A 24,886-nucleotide genomic window follows, 5' to 3' on the forward strand; every position below is an offset into this window, starting at 1 on the left:
GCAGAATTATCTCCCCAAATGTGCTTGTCCTCTGCAGGCTCCAGCTAACTGCACTTTACATAATTCCCATCTGGCACCCTCAAAAGCAGAAATAAGAGAATTCTCAGATGCCATTCATGGCAAATACTTCATCAGCCACTGTCTGCTGCTCGTCAGGAATTTCAAAGTGCAAAGGGAACTCCAGCAGCTTCTGATCAGCAGGTTGATTTCTTCATCTCTGAAACTAGTTAAGATCATGAATCAGAGTCTAAATTTGACTAGGAAATGATAATGGGTAATTCATCCTCAATTCTGTCAAGGTAGAAGAACTTACTTTAACATTTAGAATATACAAACCAAATATTTAAGCAATACAGGGTAGAAGGAGACAACCAGAGCACTAAGAGTGATAATAGCTGTCTGTATTTCAACAGAGGCAGCAATTCTGATATCTTGAATATGGAGCACTCAGGGTTTGTGGCTGGGAGCCAAAATCACAGCACTGAACAGTGGCAGAGGAGGTTTCTGTAGCCCAACACCTTTCCCAGTCTAACTTCTGACTGCTCCAAGTTCATCAAGCACATTCCAACTTGAAGAAAAAGCAATCAAAATTCTGAGTCAGGATTTCTGGCAGCTGAAAAAAAACCACTGAAAAACTGCATTTGTGTTTGTGAAATCCCCAAACAATCAAAAGGCAGCAGTGTAAAAGCTCAGAGAGGCACTAAACAACCTCAACCCTGAAAGTGCCACAGGGCTTTAGGGTGAGGTCTCCATGGCCACCTCCCCACAGGAATTTCAGCCACCCACCATCATTTTACCCAGGGTCTCAGCTCTGTACTCTACAAAGCAGCAGCTCCTGTTCTAACCTCCTTGTTTCTTTGCACGTGATTTTCTGACCAAAAATATGACTGCAAGGCTTTTCAACAGGATGAAATAACAATTCTTCATTCCAAACATCATAATCACAATGGCTACTGAAGTCATCTCCCTTTGCCACAGCACCCAGACAGTGCTGCCTCTGTGTGGATGTTTCAAACCTTTAGAAAATATACAAGCTTATGTATATTTAACTTTTTTTAATTCTCATTTCTGATTTAGATGCCTGAAAAAAGAGATTGCAATCCATGTTTGTAGGCATTGAACATTACAATGATGAAAAATGACTTAATTTGTGTGTTAGTAAATCACTGAGTTCAGTTTTGTAGGTTCTTTTATTTTACCCACAAGTCAGTTGCAGGCTTATTAATGACCACAGAAAACACACTGAATAAAAAGCCACGGATATGACATAAATATAAATGTTTCAAGGAAAAAGAAACTTGGAAAATTACAGTCTACAAGACTAAAAAGAAGTATTTTTTAAATCTACTTTAGAATAGGTCATATGTTTACATCCTCCACTGAAATTTTGGCAACCATGATACTGTGATGATAACTTAGCTAACTGCTGTTAAATTTTTGCAAATGCACATTTCAAAAGAGAAATTATTTCTTTGAAACTAGGAAAAATATTTCCAACTCCACATCCAGCAATACCAGGTATGTTCAAGCCTAGAGAGAGCAAGTAAACTTGAATAAAAGTTATTCAGAAAATGGTATTTTGGCAGATTGAGAAAAGTGGCATTGGAAAATGGCGAGGGACTGGTGCTAAGAGCCAAACCCCCTGGGCTGAGATGCAGAACTGGGTGTGCTCAGCCATGAGCACAGAGGTCCCAGTGTGCTCACAGGCCCTGATCTGGGCTCAAGGCAGGAAAACAAATGTCTGTGCAGCCAATATCAGTCATAACAGTGGAGTTTCAAAGCTGTTTTTTAATGCAATAGAGAAAAAGGAGGGAAAAGCAAGATAGCCTGGTTTATGTTTGGACAGGGAAATTGTCAGTTGAGAGAAGGAGATAAGAGAAAGCCCTGTAGAGAATTGTATAAACTGGGATCCCTACAAGCTTAAGATAGGCTGGGGGAGATGGGAAAGCAGCTCTGCTGGCTGAGAGTGATAACCTAAAACCAGAGCTGCTCCCATATTCTTCAAAAGAAGCACTTTTAATAAGAAAGAAATCCCAGCAATGCTGTTCCTTTCATCTCCCCCTGCTGTCATGGTGCACTAACCATGGAACAAGAGTCCCTGCAAGGCCATGCTCCAAAGGCTTACATTGCAAGTATCACCCTGAACAACCAAAAGGAGACAAACAAAAGGAGGGAAATTAACTCAGAAAATTAGTAATAATAATAATAGTAATAATAATGAAGGTTCATTTCTTTGGTTAGTGAAGCTTCTCCACAGTCCTTGCTTATCCTGGGAGTTCTTTTTAACCCTGCCTGGTCACTTGGTGAGAGGCAGAGCTGACAGCAGACCTGCATTTCCTGGGGGAGAATAAAATGAGCACAGACTTCAGCAGCACACATTCCCAGGTGTGCAGCTCCCAGCTGGAGGAAAACAAAGCCTCAGATGTTTCAATATCTGAGCATCTGTGAGGCTCCAGCAATCCTGGAGCTCCCTCAGCTACCAAAACTGCACCCAGAGGTCTGGTTGCTCAATAACACAGCTTTGGGCAACTGATGGCACAGCAAGGAAATAGATTTGATCAACTCTCTTGAGAAATTCTAGAGAAATTCCCACATATTGCAAAGATTTCAGTCTAAGTGCTGGGAAGGAAGACTTACAATCAGACAGACTGGTTCCAAGGGGATGACAAAAGGTGACAAGGCCATCTGTAACTCCCAGGGTGCAGGCACACAGCTCTCCAGCAGCACAGGAGCCCAAGAACACCTCTCTGGTACTACAGTACAAGTACAGCTGAACCCTGGAAGGAATCCAGCGCAACTGGGAACTCTCCAGCTCTTTCAGAGCCCTCTCAGAAGCGCAGGGATGATCCTGGGCACTGCAGATCTGCACAAAATCCTCATCTCTATCAGCCCTGGCGCTCTGCTCTGCCTGCAAGGGACAAAGCTCCCCCTCCAACAGCTCCTCTGGGGGCAGTGATTTTGCTAAAATACATTGCCCAGGTGAGAAGGGCTCCCCAGTCAGTAAAAGGTGAGAACAATCCAGTCCCTAACAGCACTTGGTGCTTGGTGCAGCTGGGCTTGCTCCAAGCCAGAGGCACTCGGGGTAAATCTTCCAGAGGACAAACAAGTCAGCCAGAAAATAACTTACAGCAGCTTTGTGGCCACAATCACCCTCTACACGTGGAAAATAGTCAAAAAGGAGAGAACTAAATTAGCTGTAATTTGAAACATGAGGTAAATAATACCTCTAAGGTCTTGTATTTCAAGGAGAAACATTTCAGAAAATTTTAGTGCATACATTTTCAACAAACCTCAGTGTGGTGCATTAAAAAGGCACAGGGAAAGGTAAGAATTCAGTGCACACTGAACATCCACCAGAGTGTTGGAATTTGGGAATATATGGCCAGAGCAATGCAGAGCAAAGGTATGCTTCCAGCAAACAGCCCTGTTTCCTAAGTCACTGTTTTGTTTTTAATTGTGCATTCATATTTTGCAGCAAAATCAACAGCTGCTTCTGATTACTCTCATGAGAAGCAGTTTCCTAAAATTAATTCTACTTAAACCCAAAAGACATAACTGTTCCATTAATATAACTTGTGCTAAAGTCATTAATATTTCAAGTGCGAGCAGAGAAGTGAGAGATAAGAACACAGAACTGAGCTGGAAATGGATGTGTCACACACTCTAAAAAACAACAATGCTGGATTTGTAGAGCAATGAAGAACACAGAGGAAACACTATGAAAAAGGGGATGTTTATCTGCTCTTGTGTTTATGACTGCTGTGACCCACCAGAGCCCCAGAGGCGCAGGGAGCAGCGTTCACTGTCCTGGCTGAGCTCTCCCCCTGTCCAGCCACAAATGAGCTGGGGCTGGCACCAGGGCACCTTGCTGCTGCTGCTCTCCTGGAAATTCAGAGCAGCAGGCTGCTCTCAGGAGTATTTTCAAGCTACAGATAGGACTGTGTGAGGAAAAACTCTCTTGAAAGGTATTTGGATATAAGTATTTAGACACATGAGAAGAAATTGTCCTTTGCAAAGAGGCTGGGTGAAACACATGATGTGAAAAAAAGACAAGCATTTCTGCCACTATCTGGGGAACAAACAGGTTTTTAAATACAACTGAGAATTTTTTAGAGAATTTAAAAGAAAACATTCACTTGATATTCAAGTTCAGGTGAAGAACATTTCAATTCTAAAAGAATACATTGCACCAGTGAAAATGAATTAAAGCCACATCTACTCATCAAGTAAATACATCAGTTTTGAAGTCATTGATCAACTTTCACAGCTTAGATAATTTGAGTAACTTGTTTATAACCCTATACAGCACAATTAATATATGGCCTTATTTAAACAGCAAAGACAAAGTCACATTTCATGAATTATTTTTGATTCAAATAGTAAATAAATTCAGCACATCAAAATCAGTGCCATTGAACATGTTATTATACAAGGCAAGCCTGCAAATATAAAGTCATGAGCTCTAAGACAATCATATTTTAAAAAAAGGAATCTAACTGCTTGTTACAATTCTAGTTAAGTTTTTTACATTAAATTAACCCCCAAACTTAGTTAAGTTTTTATATGTTTTAACTTCTTCTCACTGGAATAAAGCAGTAAGAAATATTGCTAGAGCCTTTCTCTAGAAAAGTATGTAAAAAGTAGAGATGCAAAAGAGGTTTAAACCAAGAAAATAACTGAATACAAATCCAGTTTGCTGATACAATTGTGTATATTCTGAGCCCTTGTTAGTATGATAAGACAACATTAACATTTTTCACTGTTCCAAATTACTGAAGGACTGAGTCTAATTTTTTCCTACTTCACGTCTCATTAAAGTTCACATCTCATAAAATGCTCTCAGTCTTTTAGTAGCTTAATAAAATATTTAGGTATCTTCTCATTAGCAAGAAGATGAGTATAAAAAGGTACCTGCCAGAATACTAATCTGGAGATATCCCAGCCAAATAATTATTTTTCCTTGCACAGAACAATAACTTTCTTTCTGGGCTAACAAAACTGCAACTGCAAAAGCAAGGCAACAAGGTCAGAGTCTATTGCAAAGCCATCACTCCCACCAAAAGTCATCCTTTTCCCTTGGAATAAGGAACTGGATTCCCTTTTTCTTGGAATATCAAGACCTAAAAGTATGTGACTGCTCAGACCAAAAGCAGGTTTAGCTAAAGGCAAAATGTACTCCTATTTGAAAATGAAATATATTAAGTATATGCTCAACTAAGAGAATGGTTGACTAAGATTACCCTAAATTTAGAATGCATGTACATTCAAAAAGCTCTAGGACTTGGCTTTAGGAACTACCCCAATCTTCAAAACATAATGCAAAAGCAATATTAATTACACAGAACCAGCATATGCTACAGTCTGCTTTTTGTTTTGCCATGAAACCTTTCAGAATGGAGCTCCCACTTCTTAAATATAACAGAGCTGCATCAGGAGAAAAAGTATTGATCATTTAAAACCAGCAAGAAGAGTTTTCCAGTGACTGTTTTTGTGCTGATCCACTCAAACTATTGCATATATTGTAAGAAGTATTCTAGAAACTCAGATCAGTAGCAGGTGTTTTGTGGAAGGCTTGATGAGGACTTTTCCAGTGGCTTTTTGGTGGCTGGCACCAGAGTCACTTTGAAAACACCTCACTGGGAGCTCTCAGCTCTCACTGGACTCCTGCCAGTTAAGGCATCCCAAAATCTGCTTCTGATCAAAGCTGAAAGGACAACCCAGCCCTGGAAGGAGGAGAGGGAGACACTTCCATCGGAACAATGAACTGCGAACTGAAAACAGAAAACTTTTCTGTGATTCTAAAGGAATACATTCAAATCCTTGCTGTGCCTGATTCATACAGTGTATGAATCAGTCTGTGAGCTCATACACTTCCATCTCCTGCATCCAAAATCAAGGCTAGATTTCTCTGGTGATAGTAATTTTTTGTTAATTTGGGTTTATAAAAAGAAATATTTTAAAAGGTTTGCTTGAACTGATATGATAAAAGTATGTAGGTTTTACATGAATGAGAAGATTACTTATAGTCATGTTTAATTCAGTAGCTTAATGTAAATATTAAGGAAAAATAGACTAAAGCAAAAAAGGGAATTAATTTAATTGTAATAACACTTCTCTTTTGTACAAAAGATGAGTCACAAAGGCAGTCAAAGTCAGAGGGACGCAAATGCAAATGGATCATTGACAGCTGAACACTGGATTTTGCTCATTTGCAGAGCACTCCTGTTTACATTTCTAATCCAAGAAAAAGAAATAAATTATTTACCAATTGCCAAAAGCCCTGGAGAGTAATCTGTGCTGGCAGTGGAGCCGAGATGAGGAGCAGGGCTGAGTTCCAGCAGCAGCTAAAGCCCCTATCAGACCAGCCACAGAGCATGGGATGCCCTGCAGGACCGGGGATAGAACCAGAGATAGAAACAAAGGCCAAGAGCCCCAAACTCCACAAATGTCCTGAAACAATTGTCAGGTCACTCTGGGGTAGTCAAGGAATGATGAGCACTAATCCCAGCCCTTCCCCAGCAGAGTGCGACTCATGTTCAGCCAACCCCATTTCCATCCACCGTGTCCAGCAACAATCCTGCCACTAATCCCATCAAGGGGATTCTTTGCTGCTTTCTGTTTGGGGTTTTTTTTTCTTAATTCCATCTCTCACCGACTCAGATAGCAGAATCAAATACTGAATAATACATTCAATGAGTTACTTAATTAGCTGGGTGAAGGTGAAACAGAAACAGCTGAGTCAAATAATGAGATGTCAAGAGCAGCAGCTCAGACCAAGGAGGGATTGGGGAGAATTCTTCCTGCCAGAAAAGGAAACACAGTACTTTTCCAACACAGAATACTGAGGGATGTCCTCTTTCCATTCCAGTCCCTCCAAAAATACCAGCTGGGGGGAAAATACCAAAGTGAGCTGACAAAAGCAAGGAGAGCAGAAATCATTCACATTACAGCAAGCATCATTAAATAAGTCATAGGCAATTAACAAGTTTGAAACAAAGCAAAAAAAAAAACCCAAAAGCCCAAAATAACAAACAAACAAACAAAAAAATCCCCAAAAGAACTACCCAGAAACATTTTCTAGAAAAGTTAAGTAGAGAACACAAAAGGGTTGTAATGTAGGATGATGATCAAGCAAGCAGCTTCATCCTCATTTAAGAAGAGGCTTTCTTCTCCCATATATTAAATAGCTAAACAAAAATTTCACTGCTCTATTAATTAAACCTATTTCATTCTCCCCATTGCAATTCAGAGTCAGAGCAAGTCTGTTTTTCTGCCCTTAGTGTTAGCTGAGGGCTCTTGCAATCAGACAAAATTGCAGTCAAAACTCGCTAATAAATCCTTGCTTTATTTCTGTGTTTGGACAAGCAGCTGGATTTATCCCTGCTCTGCAGTCTCCAAGGGATGATTTTGCCAGTATAAAGGAGCATAACATTACATTTTGGCCCATGCAGGTTTCCAGGGGACTCTGCCAGAGACCCTGGGTACTGGCAGGAATTCAAAGCACTTATTTCCAATGGAGCTGAACAGAGAGACTGCACTTATTTAGAAAAATAATAAGGTTTAAAACCTGACATTGTTACAGAATCCTGAGTTGCAACTCAAAACAAACATGTGGTCCTCAAAGCCCAATTGGAAACCTGCAAGATAAACTGAGAAGGAGGTTTGTCCCTGACTAACTCCTCCTCACAAAAAAACAAGCTATGTAGTAATTGTTATATTTTTAATTTTCACCAAATCCATTTTTTCCAGCCAATGTGGAATGGCATGTCCCTGCACTATCCTGAATAAATTAGTGCCTGTCTATCAGTCATCCTTGCCAAGAGAAACTTCACAGTAAAAGTAAGCAAAAGTGAGAAAAAAACAAATAGAGAGGTGTAAACAGAAGTGAAGGTGTGTCATGGAATATTGAATTCAGCAAATCAGGCAAGGCAGAAGCCAGTAAAAGAGTCGTTCAAAAACCCCAGGAGAAGTGGGAGATCCCTTACTAATGTGAGCACCCAGACTGGTGTTCCACCAGCCCTACAAGAACTTTACTGAGCCAGAGTAAGGAATAATCCCCTGGCAGCAGGTCACCCCATCACTGAAGGGAGCAGCTGGGACAATGGCACTTGTCTGCAAGGAAAAATGGCACTTTTCTGCAAGGAAAATTCTTCAGCTTCACAAATCCAGCCCTTCTGAATTTCTCCAGTCTGATTCTCCCACTCTGCACCCACATACAGGTCTCACTTTCAGAAATATACTAAATTTACTTTTTTTCTTTTTTTTTTTCCTCCCATTAAGTGCATCAGAAATATTCAAATATCTTTATCCTGAAAAGCTTAATCCATCTATTCCACCATAAAACATTCCATCAACTCTCCAGATTGCCAGGCTAGCAGAACAGGCCATGGGACCTCGTGGCATCAGAGCCTTGTTCAAGTGGCAAACACTTCCAGAAAAAGAACCAACCTCATGTACACAACCTCTGTGCTTTATCTGCATTGCAGCCACAGGATGGCTCATCATGTACTAACAGTAAATATAAATGGAATAAAATTATATTGCTATAAATATAAATGTAAACCTAATTGTTTCACCTTCCGAAATATAGGAATAGAAGAACAGTTCTCAGAGCGTAGTAAAATTTGGATTTAATCTTTTTTCTTCCTCATTTATGGATTATTTCTGCTAAGAAATTTAAGATTTACTTCCAAATCTTAAGTTACTAAAAATCTCAGAAACAGCCATCTTAAAACATTGGTACTTGGAACATGTTGTACTTCAGAGCTAAATTTCTTTTTCTCTTACATTCATACTAGGTATCTATAAATGTCTAAAAAGTAAAACTGTTGCCTTAATAGATCTGCCTTTAATAAGCTACACAAATGAAGCAGATAATTGATGATGCAGCTCTGCTTTGGAGAGTCCCAGCAGCCTCATCCTTAGGATTCCCAGGTCCCAGGGCAAACTCCATGCACCTTGAAATTTCAAACACGTGGCACAAAACTTTAGGGGGAAAAAACAAAATTTCAGAGTTGCAAAAGGAGTAAAAAAATATTATTTACTGCAAAAAGCAGTAACATTGAGAGGCACCATGTTAGAAGCTGAGCACGAAAATTCAGGTTGTGGCATTACTCTAAAAGAGCACATAATTTTATGAGAAAAAGTTAAGAGCATTTCATATGAAGGAATGCATAATGGTGAATTTTGGGGATTCTTTTTTGTCTCCTCCTTAAAAACAAGAACATTCCCAGCTGCAGTGTCCAGCTGGCTGGAAGAGCCCTGCCAGGGGAACACTTCCTTGCTCCTGCACTCACTGTAAGGACATGGAGTTGTATTCCTTAATTGATGGTGTCAAGCTCGGCAAAAACATTCCCACATATGCAGAGTCAAAAATGGTGTGGTGAACACAGTGGAAGTATTGCATGCTGTAGCCTTCAGGCTTAAAGGAAATGACTTTTGATTAGACTCATAAATTACTGAACATGTGGCTGCAGCAGTTGTCAGGAGTTATCAGATAACACAAACTTTACATGGAATCTGAACTAATTCCTGCACAGTGCTACTGCTGTAAAGGCTGCAACAACAATGGCAGACGTATCATTAAATGGGCAAACCTAGAAATATAATTAAATTAACTGATAATCATCTCTCTTCTTCTATCCAGACTCTAATTTAATGCACTTGCAAATGTAATGAGGTTCACTGAATTGAAAAATACTGTGGAAATAACAGAAACAAGATTAAATTAATTGCACGACATACTGATAAGAAAGCTTGCCTCAAATTATGTGAAGCACATTTCTAAAAGCCATTAAAAGGCCAGTCACATATCATGCATCTTGATGACAAATAACACATTGAAATTATTTTTTTACTAACTGGAATACCCATTGTGTTTCCTAGAACCATATGATAATTGGTTGGTGCTCTCTCATCTTCAGGTAAATAAACATGTGAAAAACACTTGGGCAGTGAAAAATTAGAATCTGGCCAACAACCAAAATTACTTCTGTTCCAATCATTTCCATGTGATTCACACTACAGAATTTGAGATGAAGACATGCTAAATGTATTTATACCTTGCAGCAGCTTGGGTGAAAAATTATGTTTTCTTCCCTAAGAAACCACCATTTAAAATTCCACAAACAGGAATAAAACATTCATTCTGAAAGCAAAATGAGCAGCTCTCAGTTGTGCCTGGGAGTGTTCTGGACAATGCAGCATTTCTGAAGCACCATCAAGCATATAGAGCAACCATCCATTTTTATTCTTTTGGGTTTTTTTCCTTAAAAAGAACCCTGAACAGGAATTCCACCATCTCTCTAAGATACCCTAGGAAAATACTCGACTGCATTTGATGCTTTAATTTAAGAAACAAGAAAATTCTCACATCAAAGCACATTAGATATTTTAGCTTATTTGAAAGGAAACCTTTTCTGGTATGTGCCAGTAGACCAAAATTTCAAACACTAGTGGGAGCTACGAGGCATCCAATGCCAAGGATTCCAGTGGAATCCTGTCAAGTAATTCCAAATTTGTTTTTCCTTACAGCGAGATGAACAACAAAGGATTTGCATTAGCAGCCGGCGACAGGGCACTTAAGCCCCCGTTCCCCTGCCACATTCCAGAGGGCGAACAGAGGGCTGGAACCAGAGCTTCTTGTGTTAACAGGGAAAAGCAGACAGTGGCAACTCCCCAGCTGGATTTCCGAGCAGCAACACGCTGCAGTGACAAGAGGAATACAAAATCACAGCTGGCCAAGACACTCCTGAGCTGGAGAGCAAAGAAGAAGGGAGAGAAATGTTGAGAAGCAGTGAATTAAATCACAGGGCATCGTGCTTCAATGCCAGGGCACTGGAGTCCTGACCCAACAAAAGGTCAAGCAGACACTTGGAAGAAGGTGAGAATTCCACTAATATCAGCTCAGTTGATGAAATGGAAGCCAAGCAATGAAAAGGCTCAAAAGGCAGAAAATTCTGATGACACAAAACTTCCTTTGTGCTCTTGTTCTTTCAAAGGCCTTTGTAGAAAATCACCCGAGAGAGGCTGAATCATTTTCCCTGCAGACTGGATTCATCTGACCTGGCTTTCTGCGTCTGGAGGCAGCCCTGCCAGCCTGGGCATCCTCTGCTCTGCTGCTCACCAGGACAGGGCTCTCCTGAGCAGGAGCCCTCTCTGGGGGCACCACACAGAACTTGAAATAGCCAGAGGAGACCACATGTTTGGTACACTTGAACTGAAGTCTCATCCTGTCTTTATTGTAATTATTCTTTCCTCATTTGGGACCTTTAAAGATATTTTACTAAGTATTTATATAGAGTTCTATCATATTTTTTCTAGCTTCTGTGTTTTTATAAACAGCCAGTTCGGTTATAAGCTTTAATAAAAATCACTCTCAGGACTTCTTGTAGTAAAATTGCTCATTATTCACTAAATATTCAATTCTTAAGGAAGAGAAATAGTGAAATTAGACGTGTATGGATACACTTTGGGGAGAATTCCAGGAGGGTTTATGCCATTATAGACAATGCTCCAAAAAGGAAACTCAATGTTTATACTTCAGATATGTCTTGTTACTTATAAACACCAAGCAATATTCCAGGAACAGATGGTTTGTCAAGGTGGCCATACATGATTTTATTTTCTTTTTTCAACATGCCTTCAGTATAACTTTAGTTCCAAAAAGATCTGGTCCTAAAATCCATTAAACACTGACAATAGAGTAGAAATTGGTGTTAATTAGTCTGGGCCTCCTCCCAAATCTCTACCAATTTAACAAGTGTTTAGTGCTATTAAGCTTACATGTTATAAATCTTTATCTGCATAAGTGTTACAAAATGGAAAAGGAGGAAAGCAGAAGAGTATGGAAAAAGTTAAAAAAAATCTAAAACCAAAAGTACCCGAATATTAAAAAAGGAAAACCAGCTGCTGTCTTTTCTTTCCTACTAAGTTATTAGAACAAAGAGGCATTTTAAAACTCATAACTCTGTGTGAGATTAATATCAGGTTTTTAGGGTTCAAAATACATTTTACACATCATGTAAGAGGGCAGACAAAACTGAATTCTCCAAGGGTGATTTCCCTATACAGTCTCATGCACTGCTCACACCCTTTGTAACAGAAGGGAGCAAAGCTGGGAAGAGGACAAGGATGGGAGGAGGGGAAGAGCTTTCTAATCTACTTCAAGGTAAAGGTAAAACTTGGAAACTTGTGTGAGAAATAGAATCCTAATGCAGGACACTGAAATTAACCATAAATACAGAAGAGTTTCATGTTCAGCAGGTCAGAACTGAGCCCTGTGATTTGAGGTGCTGGCTCTGAGCAGTGCCCATCCAGTTCAGTGTCTCACCTCTCCCTCTGCTCATTCCAGGTTCTTCAAAAAAAGACAGAAACAAATGGCCTCTGTTCCCCACACCTATTTAATTTCTAAAATCATTTCTGACTAACCCACTGCTGAGATAAAATGCTTATTTACAGCTACTTAAATATCTATACAAATGTTTACAGGGAAAATCAATCATAATATATTTCTAAGCAAAAGCAAAGTGTCTTCTTTGAAAAATTCACGAGTGCATCCAAACCCAGTGATTCCACAGCCTCTCTAGGCCCTTGCTCTGGGGTTTGTGTCACCTCTTTGTTAACAAGGCTTTCCTACTTTCTGGAAAGAATTTCCTGTGTTGCAGCCTGTGTCCATTACCCTTCTGTTATAAATAAGAAGCCTGACTGGGCCAATATTCAAGCAGCAATCAATTTATTAATTAATATGGTAAAGTATGAGCAATACAGCGCTGGGTACAGTGGGGAAGTTTTCCCTCCAACTGCACACCCATAGTTGAGGCTTACAGGTATTTATAGGGGTACTCATCAGCTTTCTCAGCAGTTTCTATTCCAATTTTTACTCATCAGCAGTTTCTATTCTATTTTTTTGTCACAATTCTATACACTATTGTGATTTAGTTTCTCTCAGGGTGTATCCCAAAAAGAGCATCCCCAGATGGTGCTGGTTTATGAGAGAAGGAAGATGAATCCCAGCTGGTGCAGTCCAGCTCCCCAGATGTGGGTTCACCTTTTGATTGCAAGGACTGTAAATCTCATAACTGGGATGTCCAGCTTCCCTTGGTCAGAACCATAAATCCTTGAGCTGAGTTCATCTTCCTTTCTCAAGCTGCTTTGCTCTGTTTTGTTAAGGTGTGAGATAAACATGTTTCCTTCATATATATTCCAAAGCTATAGTTTCAAGGATACAAGCAATATTCTAAAATTATACCTCAAAAGGTTATTATTGCAGAGCTCTTTAGGATTAACTGCAAGCAAAGAGCAACATCCTTAACACTTCAATTCCAATGCTCCTAAATCAACTAAGGTTAACTGCAAACAAAAGACAGGTTCAAAGGCCTTCTTCCATGCTTTACTTTCCTCAGTTGTTATTAGAATTCACAACTGTCCCATTGTCGATCTCCACACATACGGCAATCACAAACACACACATTGCCTGTATGTGCCTGACACCAAACACAGCTTTGGATTTCACATTTCTACTGCACTTCCAGGGAGAATGGCTGCATCTTTTATGTGCATTTAGCTGGTTAATAAAGCACCAGCCTGATCCTCCAAACCAACTCAGTTCTCCCTGCACCTCTTTGTGCCTCAGGCAGCAGCAGGGGCACAGAGATCCAACTGCAGAGCTCAAGCACTGTGCAAGGGGAGCACAAAACCAGCCCCTGCTCCTCTCCCACTCTGGGACAGCCACTGGAACCCCAGGATTTTTTTCCTTTTGCAGGCAGGGTAATCAGTTAGGGGTAGGAAGCCCTGATAAAGATGACAGATGCATTTCCTGAGCAGGAGCAGTGGCAAAGGCAGCAGGGCTAGGAGGTGACAAATTGCATTATGGTAACAGCAGCTCTCACAAGGCTTGATTAGTCTGCACTGGCTTCTCTGCCAGATACATCATGGCCAGAACTGGTCAGAGGGTAAATTTCTATGAGAACAGGAAATAATTGCCTAACAATAACAACATAATGGACACCTCAGTTTTTAAAGATGATGAAACATCCCCATCCAGCTGGAGAGAAGATAATTTTTGGCTAACGTTCAGGAAGCAAATATTGGTTATGCTGGACCAGTAGAGAGAGGATGAGCAGCCAATCTAATCACTGGCAGCTCTTCTCCTCACACATCTAATAAAGGGACATTCTGCACATGGCATGCTTTTGATAAACTGGAGGTGAAAATGCAAGACAGGAATTTGCTAAAGGAGCAGGAAAAAAAAGGTGTTTTGCATAATCACTTTTAATAGGTGTAGGAAAAGAAATGGAGGACAGGTGAGGAGGATTTTAAGCATATCCAAGTGACTTGCAGCTGGGGTGTAGAACACATCTATCATCCTAATTGTTGCTTAGTCTCGAGTGCCTGACAAGTGGAACATCTGTGTTTAGATAACACAGGCCTGGATAGACCATTCCAGCTCCTTTGGGATTCCTGCCCTGCTGCGGGAAAGATCAAAGCCCAGGGTAAAGGACCCCTGTGTGTGTCCCTGGGACACAGGGGACACCAGCAAGGACCTGCTCTGTGGGACCTGCCTTCCCCAAGCTGTGTCTGGCCAGGTGCTGCCCTGGGAATCCTCTGGTCTGCAACAGAACGGAAACAAATTCAGCCTCTGTGATTCACCCACAGCTCTGTGGCTGCTCCTGAGTCCTGTCTCTGTCAGCTCATGCACTAAATGATAAAATACCTGCCAGAGCTCTTGTTCCTGTGCAGGAACACAGGAGGATCCACCTCCTGCATGGACAGGTTTGTAGCTGGATGAGCAGAGGGGAGGATAAAGAGGCATTTAAATGACCAACACAATAATGGCACCAAGATTCCACACTCGCTCAAGGCAACAGGAAGAATTTTGTTTTGGGAGCTGAAAGGATAAACTCAAAAGGCCCCTCTGAGGACACTAAAACCCCATTTAGAACATTAACCCTGTGGGGTAATGGGGTTTGAGGTGTTGTAATGTTCATCCCACCCCAAGTTCTGTTCTGACTGAGGAACATGCTCAGCACTGGCCAGGGCAGCAGTGCTGGAACCTTCTCCAGGATCCCTGCTCTCCCACAGGGCTGAGAATCATTTACTTTCCACTCAGGGAGCCTAATGCACAGTTCAGTGGATAAGCAGAAAGACAAGGACAGCTGGAAAGGTCACTGCAATAATTAAAACTTACACCTCATGAATTACACAGTGACTTTCCTCCTCCATTCCTTGACACAACACGCGCTTGTTGGGATGGACAGCAGTGAAACTGTGGGCAAGAACCCCAGCTCACGTCCCCATGCAGACTGAGGGGTCAGAGTAGCCTCAGTAGCTCAGTCTATCTCCACACTGGCAGAGGAGCTGCTCTGGGTGGGCCTGAGCCCTTGCCAGGGGTGTCAGGAGGGCACAGCTCCAGGCTGGAGTCCAGCAGGGAATTTCAGAGGAGCTGCAGGGACCCTGCTCCAGCAGTGCAGCCCCTCCTGCTCTGCCAGGGCTGCTGTTTCCTCACATCTGGGCAGCATTCCATCCCTTCTGGGACATGAGGTGTCCCCAGCCTGGCAGGGACACCCAGAGCAGCTGACAAAGCCCAAGCATTGCCTCCAGCTTGAGGCAAAGTGGAAATTTTCTAGGGTAGAAATCTATTTTGATTTAGGCGAAATGTACATTTTTGAGTTGAGTTTGTGGTTAGAAGCTTGACCTGCAAAACTTAGGCTCAGAGAAACTGCTTCAGTGAAGGACAGAGATAAGGGGCAGGAGGGGAGACAGAGGGTGATAGAGGGAGACAGAGAGATTGCTGTGAGAGCAGCTCAACTTGACCTAGGAATTCTTTCTGATAAAGAACTAGCGGCTAATGTCACACGAAATTCGTAAAAATGAATATGTATGAACCTATTGTGAAACTGTATGGATATGTACCTGAGAGGGGGATAAAAAGGGACCTGAAGTTCCCAGAAGCACACATGTCATTTCAGGGGAAGGATTCCCACGTGTGTCCAGCGCTGTAATAAACACACCAGCTTTACAGCTTTCACCAAAGCTGGAGAGTTTTGATTATCTCTGCAAAACAAGCTGCACACATGAAACGTGATGGCAACAACAGCAGCCCTCACTGCCTCTAACACACAGCCAGCATGTGCCCAAAAACACAAACAGAAACCCAAGACAGACCTGTCAAAGCATCAGGAAAGGTTTTCTTGCCTGACCTACCCAGTACAGCCACCTTCCAGGATGAGCCCCTTCTCAGCTCTCACAAAAACACCACCTCAATACACGCGTTTTTTCTCCTTGGTACTCAATGCTTCCCACAAACCTGACAGCCAAGAACATCATACACAGAAAAAAGACACCTCAGGAGAGGGGTGGGGAAGCTGGGTTGGAAGCCTTGTGAACACAGCCTACAGTAAATCTAATCTTACATATCACAAACCATGCACAATTAGGAGGGGTAATAAGGAACTGCAGCTGCAGGATTATTTGTGCTTAGTATTTATCACAGGATGATATCAAGCTCATGAAAGACTGGGTTTATAAGAACAATACCGTAAATAATTTTTTTCCATCATTTCTTCAACACTCAACAACAAAGAATCAGCTTCTGTAAATACCAACATGTATCCTACATAAAAAAGCAGTTTGAAAACCTCAGTTTTTAGACAACTGTTTTAAAAATGTCTTTTCCTCCTCTATTCTGTCAGGTCACCATTGGATTTACCAGGACTCTTAACTTATGGAGATGTTTTCATTCTGTGTGTGAAAGCATGCATGTAAATACATTCTTGTCATATTAAATTCTAATTGCTAAGTCCAGAAGTGAATTTAGGAGATAAATTCAGACAGTGTATTTCTCAACTGATTTTCAAAACCAGATAATGCTTTTTAAAAAGCAAAGGGTAGAGAACACTCCTTTAGGCCACTGAGGGTCACAAATTCCACTGTTGTTTCAAAAACTCAGTTTTGAAACTGAAAACCTTCAGTTATGAGGCATTTTTTGTTTGTTTGTTTTAGTCAATCAGCAAAGGAAGAAACAGTTTGATCCTTTGTACTGGAAACACATTTGGGCCATTAATCCCAAACCTACTGGCTCCAAGCACTGAGGCAAAGTTCAGGGAACTCTTGAGGTTCTTTATCCCAACTGCAGTGAAATTGGCTCAGTGATTCAATAACATTCCAGCCTCAGAATGAGCAAATAAGAAGGTTTCTCTATTTATTTCCCTTTTTTACATTTTTTTTTTCCTGTTCTGCCCACTATAAATACTTTCAAATGCTGTGAAGGCTTAAGTTTATTTGCACTGATGCATCTTGAGTTGATAATGAGAACACAGCACCCCAGTTTCAGCAAAGCATCTTCCCAGGAGGAGCTTTCCCTCAACCAGCACTGCTGTATCATAGGAACTACTCTAGAACCCCATGAATGCCTTTAAATAAAAATGCTTTGGAGATATAAGAGTATGTTCCCCTATAGAAAATGCAGCTGGAAAACTGGCATCACAATGAGAAAGAAAAACCTTTCTGTCAGCACTGGCACAGCTCTCTGCCATGAATCACCCAAGGATCCTTTAGGAATTACTCTACAGGTCTGAATGGTCAAGAAACAACAGGAGTATGGATTAGAGCTCATACAGAGCATTAGTGCTCAGCATGGTCCCTGCTGACCAAGGGAATGCTGTTTATTCTCTTCTGGGTATGTTATCAGCTGATCTCAAAACATGAGGAGCACCCTCCTCCTCCTCCTCTTGCCTTGAAAGAAAGGCAAAGCCCACCTGAATGCATCTCTTTCACTCTGTGTAGTATTCCTGTGGATTGATTTGGAAAGTGCTGAAGGAGAGGAACAAATGCTCTGTGATCCCACCTGGACAATGGGCATGCTGAGCTCAAACATCCATGTAATTCTCATGGCTACCCCCTAATATTTAGGAACACAGTGAAACTGCAAGCCCACGTCACGAGCACAATTACAAAATTAAGTTCTCTTCTTGATTAACCTAAAAAGAGCCCCTAATCTGTGTCTGATTTCTCTATGTTCAATTTCAATTTAAGTCAAATCTGCTAGTTTGCTACTTTCTCTGTACTCTTTCTGTCATCATATAAATGATACCTTAGAAAAAACAAACAAACAAAATAATAAACCAAATCCAAAGCAACACCCTAACTCACAATTGATTTAGGATTCCAAACTGCCATCATTTAAAAGAGCAACATTTACATTTTGACAAGCAGTAAAAGCACCAGCAATCAGAAGCTTACTGGGAAACATGGAGCATGTAAATCATATTCACTCGTGGCTCAGAGGTTTGCAAGTACTTATTCATATTTGTAAGCAGGCAATCATTGTCACTTCCCTGTGCCCAAAACAGCTCTCTCATAAAATGGCTTTTTCTTATTACTTCACTGTGAGGTCTCCTGTGTGTGCAGCACCTCAGCTGTGTCCCAAAATCATCTCTGTCCATAAGCAAACAGTAAATTTGCCCAGATGGAGATGGCTGTTCCATTGCTTTGGCTTTCCTGTATGCCCTGTGCCATCAGCCACGTCCCTCCACTGCCTGACCCACTGCCACCATGGTGAATTTAACCCTTGCAAGTGTGTTGGGCTGGAGGAGAAGCTCTGTTCAGGTATTCTGATTTCTATTAGTCCCACTGGTACTGATTTTCCAAGAACTGATGACCCATTTGTAAGCAGTATTAGAGGTCCTTCAATCCAACCCCACTGTGCAGTTATTACTGATTTCTTGGACCCTGTCACACCCACCCACTGCCAGGAGAGAGAAGTTCCCTGGCCCAGCAAATCCACCCGCTCTCAAATTGAGACAATGAAGAGCTTTGACAGAATTCTATCTATATCATTCAGAAAATAATAACGTGCTGCACTGAGGGCCAAGCAAAATAAGTCTTTGAGAGGCAAGTGAGAATTTCTAAAGACCTCAGACAGCACTATAGAAAAAAGGAATCGCTGAAATAACAGATCCATTTACAGGAAAAAGAAACTCCTTATCAAGATGGGATTACTTTTGAAACTTGTAGAACTGATGCCTTTCCCACACTTGCTGGTACAGCCTTAAAAGCCATGTGATACATCAAATAAACAGCCCAGAGCTGGAGTTAAATTTTGTCTCTTGCATGTTGGGTTTGATTTTCTCTTGCCAGAATGTGCATAGAAAGGCCACATGTGAAGGTGCTAAAATGAAACCACTGCCTGTTTGTAACCCTGATAACTCACAACCTGAACTCCTCTTATGCTACTCTTCTGATTTTAGAACTGAAATAAATGCAAATATGAATCTTTAAAAGCTTTGTGGATCAATAAATTATCAAAAGGCGAGAGATGAAAATGAGGAATGGAAGGGTTTACCTTGTTTCATCAAATCATCCTTAAACAAGCACGGGTGGATTGAAGATATCTTATAAATATCTCACGTATTTCAGTTCGACTTCTGCTGTGGTAATATCCTCTATGAGAAATAGAATTCTCCTGTATTTCACTTTCACTGCAACAGCCCCAGCTCATGTCAGCATGTGCAGCAGATCCCTCTCTACAGAGAGCAACTGTAGATTTACATTCAAAATAGATTGAGAAACATACTTGAGACATGGGAATCTTCTGAAGCACCTGTTAAGGCCAGGATTTCAAATCTGCTCTCTGTGGCTGAAGAAACAACTTAGTCTCTCTGCACCTCTGGAATAACATTTGGTAAGAAATCAATATTTTCTCTGAAATTACTCCAAATGAAAATAATAAGCAGTAACAAAACAGATATCAATTTTTTTTCTTCTAATCTCAGTGGGGCATGATTCAAACCCTGATTTAACCACAGCTAGACCAGTTTCCATAGCAGACTCTCCTGGAGTATCTAGCAAAAACCACGTTTTTGCAAAACTCAACTGGTTTTCTGAATTAACTTCCCCCCCTACCCCTCAATTTATGAATATCCTGGTTGCCTGTAATTTATTACCTTAATATTCATCACATTACTTTAAGTCCTGGGAATTTAAACCTTATAACCTGGTACAACACATACAATTCTCCTGGGATTAAAGAACAAAATGTGTATTGCTGTTGCAATAAAAGCCTGTATAAAATGGAATAAGCCAAGTCAAGATTTAGCTAACCACCACATACCTTCTGGCCAATTTGCAAATGAGGAAAAGAATAGTTCTAACTCTGGTTTACAACTACTTCAGCCTCAAGGATTCTTTAAAAAAAACCACAAAACAACACAAAAGAACTTTGTATGCAAATAGGAACAAACCAACACACAGCCAAATAATGTGATGTCTGTGAAACAAAAGGTGGGCAGTCGGGCACAGGTTGGACTCTGAGATCTTGGAGGTATTTTTCAACCTTGGTGATTCTATGAATATAAAAAGCATGCAAAAAAAGAATGGGCTATTGATTAGCTTGTCCAAATCTTATAATTGTTGAGATTTAAACCTGTGCCATCCTCTAACAGAAAAGAATGTGGGGGGAGAAATGTGTCAAAAATTATGATGCATTTTTAAAAAATTCATAATTGTACCATACTCTGATGTTGTGAAAGCTGGCATGAAAAGCGAAATGCAAAGTGTTGGTAACAAAGATGTGAGATAAAGCTATTTTGGTAATATTTGGGGGGGTTTTTGCTAATTTTTTTTTTTATTGAAACTCTTAAATAATTGAAGAACAGCTATTTAATACAAACGACAAAAAACTTTTAGCAATTAGCGTGTTTATGTTGTGCTTGCAAGGAACAACATTTTACAGTAATTGCCTTGTAAGAAGGTTATTTTCCAAGCTGCAGTTCCAGCTGCACCATAGATTTAATAGATATGCTTGTAATTGTTAAAAACATGACTTTATCCAATGCTGGATGCACGAGTGGAAGCCAGCAGCCAGAGCAGGCAGCGGGGCAGGTGCAGTGTGTGAGCTGAAGGTGAAATGTGCTGTACATCCTCCCTCCTCCGAGCTGCTGCGGGGCCAGCACAGCCCCTGGCTGCCAGGGGGTTCTGTGCCATGGACATGGCTCACAAAGGTTTTATGGGTTTGTAAAAGATTCCATGTCCTAATTTAATTGTCACAGTTCCAGGACTTCTCTGACTGCTTGGAAGCCCCCAGAGTCAGCCCACTTAAATTTCAAGCCTCCAACCATGATCACTGTTCAGCTAAGTCCCAGCAGAGAGAGGATTTGATTACAAGTCACTTTTGCCACCACAGCAAACCTGACTCTGGTTCAGTTTGAGATGTAAGGGGCAATGCTGTTGAGTGGCAATAACAACTCAATCAGCTTCCCCAGAACAGGGCACCAGCTAGTTAGGACAAGCCCAGGAGTGAGAAAACATTTAACTCACACTGTTCTCCAGAGGGTACCTACTGCTACCCACTGGCTGCTTATAATGCTGTCAGACCAGAAAAAAATAGCAATCAACACATTATTTGTTGCTATCAAATTTAAAAAATTGTCAAAAATGTATCAAATTTGTGCTTTTTGTTTCAAGTCATTTCTTGGTTTAATATCCTCACTCTACCCAGAATTCTTTATGCTTCACTCAGTCTCAAGGCTTTCTTGGTCTGGCTCACACCAGGTAGCAACAGGGGCAGAGTCCCTCCAGATTTACAGTTTGGGGATTTCACTGAGTTCTGTCCATCTGCTTTTCCACACAATGATTTTAATGCTTTTGCAGCAGCTCACCCCAAGGAATCGCATCACACACAATCTCCAGTCATCCACATCTTTACAAACCTGAAAGAGTGGACTCAAAGGTAAAATTGCCCATATTCCATGGGTACAAACGTTGCTAAGGAATCTCACATGCACTTCACCCGTTTTTAGAATGTCACTCCAACCTTAGAATGCTAAACCACCTCTGAAATGGGTGGGATTTGATCTTGTTTCCCAAAACAAGTCCCATGCACAAGTCCAGGGGGAGAGAGAGAGGAGAGAGAGAGAAGCCACAATAGCCACAAAATAAAGAGAGAAATCTGATAGTTTGCAGTAAGCATACACCAGACAAACTGCCCACAGCAGTGGAACAAAGGGGAAGGCTCTGGAGTTCCCAGTAATGGGCACAGCAATTAATAAGACATACAGCACATGGTAAAATCCGTTCTGCCATCTGTGTCCACTGTCCCCAAGTGGAGCTGGGCATGTTTGCCATGTCCATCAGCATTAAGATTGCTGTTCCATGCCAAGTCTGATTTTATTGGCTCCCGTTGGTTCCAATGCTAAAAAATCTATCAGCATTGCTATTTAAAGCTTCTCATAATAATACCAAAACTCCAAACAGAAAACATAAAACCACATAGTACTGAATATTTTGTCTAACCTTAGTGCCTTCAGGGCAATTAACCCTATGAGCTCATAAATTAATTTTCATCATTGTTTACAAATTACTACATTTATCAAAAATGCTGCACGTAACAGGTTATACTGTGAGAGTGGCAGAAGTTACTTCTCTGAAGCCTGTTTAAGATCTGATCCAGAAAAAAGTCTAATACACTTCAATTTAAGGTGAACATCAAGATCATGAGCAAAGGAAAGTAATATTGTTTCTCTTGAACCCCTAGATAATTGCAGGGGACTTTCTATAGGCTTCTCTTTACATCCTCATATCCCCTGTAGTGGCAATGCCTCCAGCAAAAGGCAGGGTATGTACCCAGTGCAACTGTCACTTTACCAAGAGTATCTGAATTATTTCCAACCACTAAGAGCAGTTTGTTGGGCCTGAAAGGACACCTGCCCTCTCTCTGCTTGATGGTGAGCCATGGGCAAGGGGCTGGAGAGCACCTCCAAGCAGGCCAAGAGCTGGCTGCAGGTGCAGGTGCTGCCCCACGGGCTGGCACAGCGATGTCTGCACCTGCAGCCCTCCTGTCACCACCAGGAGCTGCTCCTGCTCCTCCTCCTCTGCTTACACATCCCTGTGGAGGTGTTTGAGGGTCCCAGGATGAGGGAAGAGATGAGAATCTTGACTCCATGTTTCAGAAGGCTGATTATTATTTTATGATATATATTAGATTAAAGGAAAATGATATATTAAGACTATACTAAAGAATAGAAGAAAGGATTTCATTGGAAGGCAAGGAAAAGAATGGAAAAAATCATAAAATCTTGTGACTGCTCACAGCCTCGACACAGGTGGCTGTCATTGGTCATCAAGTAAAAACAGTTTCACATGCTGGGTAAACAATTCTCCAAATCAAATTCCAAAGCAGCAAAACATGGAGAAGCTGAAGCTTCCCAGCTTCTCAGGAGAAAAGATCCTGGCAAAAGGACTTTTCAGAAGATATGTCTGTGACACATCCCCATGTGCACAGGATCTTGTGTAAATCCCCATCGTCCTTTCCCATGGTAGCTGGGTTATCAGCAATCACAGGTGTCTGAAGACAGATGAGGATTCTCTCAGTAGCCTCTACCTCAGCAATCATCAGGTGGCTGCTTTTTGCATTTATTCCTGTGGTAAACAAGAGCTTCTCACATGAAACTCCTCACACTGAGAGCAAAACAAACCCCAGGGAAGGCATGAGAGACATGCTTTGGTTTCAGGAGAGAAAAGCCACTTTTGGGAGCTCCTGTAGGACTTGCCACTTTGTGAGTCACACAGCAGTCGCAGGGATGTGCCACAGAATTTTCTTCTGCAAGCACCAAAGGACGACTGTCTTTAAATCAGACATGTTAAATACACCACATCTTCCCTTCAAAGGCAGCTATACTCTGTAACACCTACACATCCAGAATAAATTAGCTTTCTTATTCAGTGGTGTCAACAATGGTAAGCCCCAGAGAATAAGGGAGAAAGAGTAATGCTAGCCTATGCCAAAATACTTATTAATTACACCTCCTTTCAGATGCCTCCCTTGTTGAAACCCTGTTTGGTGCCACATGAAATAAGGAATAACACACAGTCTTTAAATTATGAGCAATAATTTGGAAATTGCCCTCAATTTTTACCTCCTGTTCATTGTTCAACAATGCTATATAAAGGAGGAAGATATATTATCCCTGAAACTTTTCCCTGCACACAGCTCCCTGCTGAACACCAGAGAAGAATCTAATCTAAGGTCAAAGAGGTGACTGTGCAATGAGATATTTATCTGCTGCCCACCCCTGAGGTGTCAATAGAAGTAGCTGATGGTGTCACTTGTGACACTCTGTCTGTAGCAGGCATCTGCCCATTACCAGGTGGAGAGAGAGAAAACCTCAGCTCAGTTCATACATGAAACTGGAGAGCTGTCATCTGGTAACAGATTTTTATTACTACCAGGAGTGTATTTGAATTCAAAGTAATGACCTGGAAGTACAAAATTCCATATTCTGTAATCCCACAAGCCGTGCAATTCTCCCTCTTCAGTTACTGCTGAATATCTCTATAGCTTCCTCTGCTGCTCCTGATTTAATATAATGCTATCAACAAACCTCCTTAGTGAACAGGGTCATGGCAAGATTTACAGTGCTTTTTCACAGGCCTGCAGGTGAATTTATTTTACCCAATATATCCATTTAGATCCATTTTCCCCAGAACATTATTCTTCAAAGACAACTTAGCGAGTTCTTCAGCATCAGATAAAAGTCAAGCTAAGTGGTGCAAAGATGACAAGGTGTCCTGCATGACCTTAATCAGAAGTTTAAGTGCAGGATAAAAGTGAGAACTGAACCGAGAGCCACTACCCCAAGTGCCTTTTTTTAAACATCAAGGAGACAAATGTTGCTGCTCAGACACTTTTTTTTTTTTCCTTTTCTCCAGACTGACACCCACAGCTTGTGGATTGCATTCAGCAGGCAAGGATGGGAGCAATATTCTGAGAAAAGAAGCGTCACTCACCAAACCTCAACGCACTATGTGAGCAAGCTCAAGGCGTCCTGTAATGACAACGGACAGGGCATTAATGGGAAAGAATTGGAATTTTTATCCACAGGTTCAGCAC

At 41.2% G+C, this 24,886-nt stretch overlaps 1 protein-coding gene across 22 annotated transcripts in view; it reads right to left on the bottom strand.

The window, feature by feature from the left end:
- Nucleotides 1-24,886, bottom strand: part of RBFOX1 (RNA binding fox-1 homolog 1) — a 1,183,000-nt gene that overhangs the window by 542,777 nt on the left and 615,337 nt on the right. The window contains exon 2 of one of the 22 annotated variants that reach the window (XM_054516573.1): nt 24,784-24,821. The exons of the other annotated variants lie outside the window; for them this stretch is intronic. The gene's annotated coding sequence lies outside the window, so the exon portion shown is untranslated. The remainder of the gene's footprint in view (nt 1-24,783; nt 24,822-24,886) is intronic. 22 annotated transcript variants of the gene reach the window in all.

The sequence above is a fragment of the Molothrus ater genome, chromosome 16 (genome assembly GCF_012460135.2).
Source record: "Molothrus ater isolate BHLD 08-10-18 breed brown headed cowbird chromosome 16, BPBGC_Mater_1.1, whole genome shotgun sequence".
Taxonomy (NCBI): domain Eukaryota; kingdom Metazoa; phylum Chordata; class Aves; order Passeriformes; family Icteridae; genus Molothrus; species Molothrus ater.